This window comes from Heliangelus exortis, chromosome 11, assembly GCF_036169615.1.
Source record: "Heliangelus exortis chromosome 11, bHelExo1.hap1, whole genome shotgun sequence".
NCBI classification, from domain to species: Eukaryota; Metazoa; Chordata; class Aves; order Apodiformes; family Trochilidae; genus Heliangelus; species Heliangelus exortis.
The window spans coordinates 1185359-1190926 of NC_092432.1; the positions used below are offsets into that span (position 1 = coordinate 1185359).

The 5568-nt window shown below is 57.1% G+C and overlaps 1 protein-coding gene across 1 annotated transcript in view; it reads right to left on the reverse strand.

Moving 5' to 3' along the window:
* The window catches only part of CORO2B (coronin 2B), a 22523-nt gene extending 22444 nt beyond the window's left edge, over positions 1–79 (reverse strand). Inside the window, exon 1 of the mRNA XM_071755300.1 lies at positions 1–79. This exon is cut by the window's left edge and continues 24 nt beyond it. The gene's annotated coding sequence lies outside the window, so the exon portion shown is untranslated.
* Positions 80–5568: the final 5489 nt, after the last annotated feature.

A 5568-nucleotide genomic window follows, 5' to 3' on the forward strand; every position in this document is an offset into this window, starting at 1 on the left:
GGCGGAAGGGACGCGGGAGCTCCGGGGATGCGCGGAGGGGGGGGGAAAAAAATAATACTAATACGGGGAAGGGGATAAAAAAAAATAAAAAAAAGAGGAAGAGAGGGAATAGGAGGAGGTTGCTAAGGGTAAGGGGGGGTGTTTATTGGCCGGGAGAGGAGCGGGGAAGGGAAGGGAAGCGGCGGAGCGGGGGTGGCGGGGCGGTGATGTCACCGCCGTGACGGAGCAGCAGCCACCGCCCCCGGGGGGGACATGGAGGGGAGGGGGGCAGGGAGCCAAGGAGAGGGGGGGGAGAGGGGAAAGGATGGGTTTTAACTCTTGGTTCACCCGCCTGGCACCTGCTGCGTGTCTGTGTGTCTGTCCCCCGGGGGTGGCAGGTGACCAGTAAAACCAGTGAGGCCGTACTGGGAGGGAAAGAGCGCTCCTGTCGGCAGAGGAGTGAAGCTGGAGGAAGGTGTCTGGGAGCTGAGGGGGGGGGAAAGCTGTGTCACCGGCTCTGTCCCGTTATTTCTTTTCATCAGAGAGGGTGGGATAAGTTTTAAGCTGAAAAAGGGCGGATTGGGGTTGGGTGGTAGGGGAAAAATTCTTCACTGTGAGGGACACGGGAAGAGGTTCCCAAGAGGTTGGATTTAAGGTCCCTGTGTGGGACCTTGATCCCTGGGGGGGATTTAAGGTCCCTCCTTGTCATCCCCCTGGAGCAGGTGAGGGAGGTGACCCCAAAAGGGGCTCTGGGGGGATGGATGGATGCTCCATCCCTTGATGGGATGTGGGGGGATGGAAAAGAGGAGATGGGAGGGAGAAATTGCCCCCCAGAAGCTGTGGCTGCCCCAGCCCTGGAAATGTGGGAGTTTGGATGGGGCTTGGAGCACCCTGGGGGGGTGGGAGGGGTCCCTGAGCATGGCAGGGGGGGAATGGGGGGAATTTAGGGTCCCTCCTTGTCATCCCCCTGGAGCAGGTGAGGGAGGTGACCCCAAGAGGGGCTCTGGGGGGATGGATGGATGCTCCATCCCTTGATGGGATGTGGGGGGATGGCTTGGAACTGGAAAAGAGGAGATAGAGGGGGGAAATTCTGTGTTAACCCCCCAGAAGCTGTGGCTGCCCCATCCCCGGCAGTGTCCAAGGTTGGGTGGGGCTTGGAGCACCCTGGGGGGGGTGGGAGGGGAATGGGAATTTGATGATCTTAAAGGTCCTTTCCACCCCAAACCATTCATGCTTCTATTCTATAATTCTGTATTTTATCCTCCAGGAGGTGTTTTAGGATTCACACCTTGCTGCCCCCTCCCTCCCAGCTGCCCATGGATGTGGGGTCCTACAGCACCCACAAGCACCCACCCTGGAGTTTCTTTCCTTCCCATCCAAGGTGATTTTTTTTTTTTTTTTTAAATTTTTTTCCCATTATAGACCAGTGACAACCCCAGAGCTCAGGCTGTTGTCTCAGGGTGTTACCCACAGTGTCCCAGACCAGAGGTGACACTTGGGTGCTGGGTGCCCCTCCACAGACCAGCATCCAACCAGCTGCTCCCAGGTCACTGGTGTAGGAGGAAAATGGTGTAATTTTACCCCACTCCCTCCTCCCAGCACCGAGCAACCCGACCTCCTGACTCCAAATAAATTCAGGGCTGGACTGGGCTGTGTCCCCTGCCACCCACCAGCCATTTTCTCAAGGTTTTAAACTGATAAGGGAATTAGTACTTGGGAAAAAAAAAAAAAAAAAAAAAAAAAGGCATTTTAGCTCCTTGTCCCCTGCTCCTGTGGGAATAAGACCCAGCAGGCTGCAGCCCAGGCAGAGAATTCTCCAGGTTAGATGTTGAACCAACTTTTATTTTATTTTATTTTATTGGGGCAGAATTCAAGGTGCCTGAGGCCCTCACCAAATGCATTTGCAATTCCCCTTAAGGAAAAGCACTCTGCCCATAAACAAAGGATTTCCTTCTTGTAAGGAGATTATTCTGGCAAGAGTCTGAGGAAAGATTACTGAGTTTTCTGCCAGCCTCCCCAAAAAATATTGGTGGATCTGGTGACAAGTGAATAGCCAGGGTGGTAAAAAAAAAAAATTACTCCATTCTCTGATTTTTTTTATTTTTTATTTTTTTAAATCAGCTGCTTTTAAAGGTAAACTGTGGGCTGGGCTGGGAGCTGTGAGGAAGATTAATGCAATTAATGCAGAGCTAATGACTTTAGCCAGCAGAAGAAGCCACCTCTAATTCCCAGCCCACCCTGCAATGACCTTTATTCCCAACAACCAAAAAAACCCCAATATTTTCCAGGGAGTTGAGGGGGGGGGAGGATGAAGTCGAGGCTGGATGAGGACAGAGCCGATGGCCAAAACTCAGCAGCACTTGGAAAGGGAGCAGCCTGGGGGAGATCCAGAGGAGACAAAGGAGGGGAACCCAGGGTTTTGGGAAGCCTGGAGGCTGCTGCTGGTGCCAGGGATGCTGCTGGAGCTGCTGGGATTAATTAGCACCAATTAGCTGAGTCAAACAGCTCCCTGGGAGCAGCAAAGCAGGGCCCTGGGTGAAAGGAGAGCCAGAAGGAAAAGGCTGAGGGGAAGGTAGGAGCTGGGGAGGGGTCCTGGGGGTTGGTCCTGTCCAGAGAGGGAGGGAGAAGCCCCAGCCCCATTCCCATTCCCATTCCCATCCCCATCCCCATTCCCATTCCCATTCCCAGCCCCATTCCCAGCCCCATTCCCACCCCCAGCCCCATTCCCAGCCCCAGCTCCAGCCCCATTCCCAGCCCTTCGCTGTCCTCCTGCTCCTGAGGGTTCAGAACTGATCCCAGGATTCGAGGTGGGCACAGAGGGACCATCCCTGCCCAGCTCCTGCTGCCCACACCAGTGCTGACACCAGCCAGGATGCTGGTGGCCACCTTGGCCACCTGGGCACATGCTGGATCCTATTGGGCCACCCCAGGGTGCTCCAACCCCCCCAGGGTGCTCCAAGCCCCATCTAAACTCCCACATTTCCAGGGCTGGGGCAGCCACAGCTTCTGGGGGCACCCTGGGGCTCAGCACTGAATTTCTCCCTCCCATCTCCTCTTTTCCAGTTCCAAGCCATCCCCCCACATCCCATCAAGGGATGGAGCATCCATCCATCCCCCCAGAGCCCCTCTTGGGGTCACCTCCCTCACCTGCTCCAGGGGGATGACAAGGAGGGACCCTAAATCCCCCCCATCCCCCCCCCTGCCATGCTCAGGGACCCCTCCCACCCCCCAGGGTGCTCCAAGCCCCATCCAAACTCCCACATTTCCAGGGCTGGGGCAGCCACAGCTTCTGGGGGCACCCTGGGGCTCAGCACCCTCACCCCACAGAATTTCTCCCCAAAATCCCCTCTCCATCTCCCCTTTTCCAGTTTCAAGCCTTTTCCCCTCATCCCATCCCTCCAGGCCCTTGTCCCAAGTCCCTCCCCAGGTGGTTTGAGCAGCACAGCAACTCCGACCCCAAATCATCCAGCTGGGAAGGGGTTTTATGATATATTTGGATCCAAATGAAGGCAGTGATGGGCTGCAGGGGTTTTGCTGGTGGAGTTTGGCTCTGAAGGTTCGGTGGGACCCCCCAACCAAGGCCCAGGTGGGTCTGGAGGGGCTTTCCTGGGGCTGTGCAGAGCAACCCTGGCAGCACCCAGGGAAAGGGGGATGCAAGGAGTTCAAATCTCCTCCTGGAGAAGGATTGCCCAGGATTGTCCCTGCAGGGGAAGCAGCAGCCGGCTGGGAGGAGAGGAGAGGATGAGCTGCGGGGGTCCAGGGGGATGCAGGGATAACCTGGAGCCCCAAGCCTGGACCTGGTGCGGAGAGCCCTTCCTGCGGGGACCCCAAATTCCCATCTGGGTGCTGGGAGGGCGATGCGGAACCACCCAGCAGCCTGGGGAAGGGGGAGGTGACAGGGACCGGGGCCAGCAGCAGCCTGGGGTTGGCTCGGGCTCCCTCTCCCGGCTCTGCCGAGATCCCGATCCATCCCTGGAGCATCCCGGGGATGGGAAAAGCCGCAAGGTTGGCTGCAAGGGGCGTGGGGACAGGATGGGGGACATCAGGGGACACCGGCTGGGGGCGGGGGGTGGCACTGCGCATCCCTTAGGGCCGGGAAAATTCCCCAGCGATCCCGGGAAGGGGTTGGGCTGGTTAACAAAAACCCATCCCGAATTTTCGGTCTGGAGGGAGTCGATCAAGCCCGTTACTCACTGCTTGGGTTTAGCCGGGCCGGGCTCGGCGCTGGGGTGGGAGCTGAGGCTGAGCTGGTTCCAGCACGGATGAGTTCAGCCTTTCGTTGGATTCAGCTCTTGGAATGACACATCCCTCCTGCAGCAGGAGCAGAACAACAACAGCAGAGGCGGCTGGAGCTGCAGAGCAGCAAACCCAGCCTGGCTTTGCCCTGGGGAACCAGTTCAGACCCCAAAACTCCTGGGCTGGCCAGGAGCTGAGAGCTCCTGGGGCTTGAGATCCTTCAGTGCTGGAGGGAGTGAGCCTGGTGCTGGTCCTGGTGCTGTGCCCGGAGGTTCTGGTGGTCCTGGTGCTGGTCCTGATGCTCTCCTCAGAGGTTCTGGTCCTGGTGTAGTCCTCAGAGGGTCCGGTGGTCCTGGTGTTGTACTCAGAGGTTCTGCAGGTACTGGTGCTGTGCTCAGAGGTTCTGCTGGTCCTGGTGCTGTGCTCAGAGGTTCTGCTGGTCCTGGTGCTGTGCTCAGAGGTTCTGCTGGTCCTGGTACCATGCTCAGAGGTGCTGGTGGTCCTGGTGCTGGTCCTGGTGCAGTCCTCAGAGGTTCTGGTGGTCCTGGTACTGTCGTCAGAGATGCTGGTGGTCCTGGTGCTGGTCCTGGTGCTGTCCTCAGAGGTTCTGATGGTCCTGGTGCTGTGCTCAGAGGTTCTGGTGGTCCTGGTGCTGTCTCAGAGGTTCTGGTGTACTGGTGCTGTCCTTGGAGGTGCTGGTGGTCCTGGTGCTGGTGCTGCTGCTGGTTCTGGTGCTGTGCTCAGAGGTTCTGGTGGTCCTGGTGCAGTCCTTGGAGGTTCTGGTGGTCCTGGTGCTGTCCTCAGAGGTTCTGCTGGTCCTGGTGCTGTCCTCAGAGGTTCTGATCCCAGTTAGGAGCCAGTCCAGAGGCCGGTTGTCCCTGGCTTGTTCCAGGTGGCAGAAGCCTTCCCAGCTCCCATATTCCTGCCCTAATTCCAGTCCCTCTGAAACTGGTTCCTCCACCCTTCCCAAGGCCTTGATCCCTGAGGGAAGATCCCCTGGGTGGCTCCTTTGCCCCATCCAAAGTGAATTTTGGGCTTCCCATCACCCCACTGGTGCTGTAGGGTGGCCAAGGCTGAAATGCCATTGGAAATAAAGCCAGGATGGGCACTGCCCACGGGCTGTGCCTGGAAAACCAGCCTGGATTAGCTCCAGAGTCCCTGCAGCTGGGAATTAGACTTGGATTTCAGAGCAGAGAATTTCTAGAGAAAGGCAGGGATGGGATTGAATCTGCTTTGGTCAAAGTTCCTCTGCAACAACAACGCTTGGTAGGACCTGAAAACCCAAACCCTTTGACTTGAAAGCAAGAATTTGCTTTAAAAAAAAAAAGAAAAAGAGAAAAAATTCCATTTAAA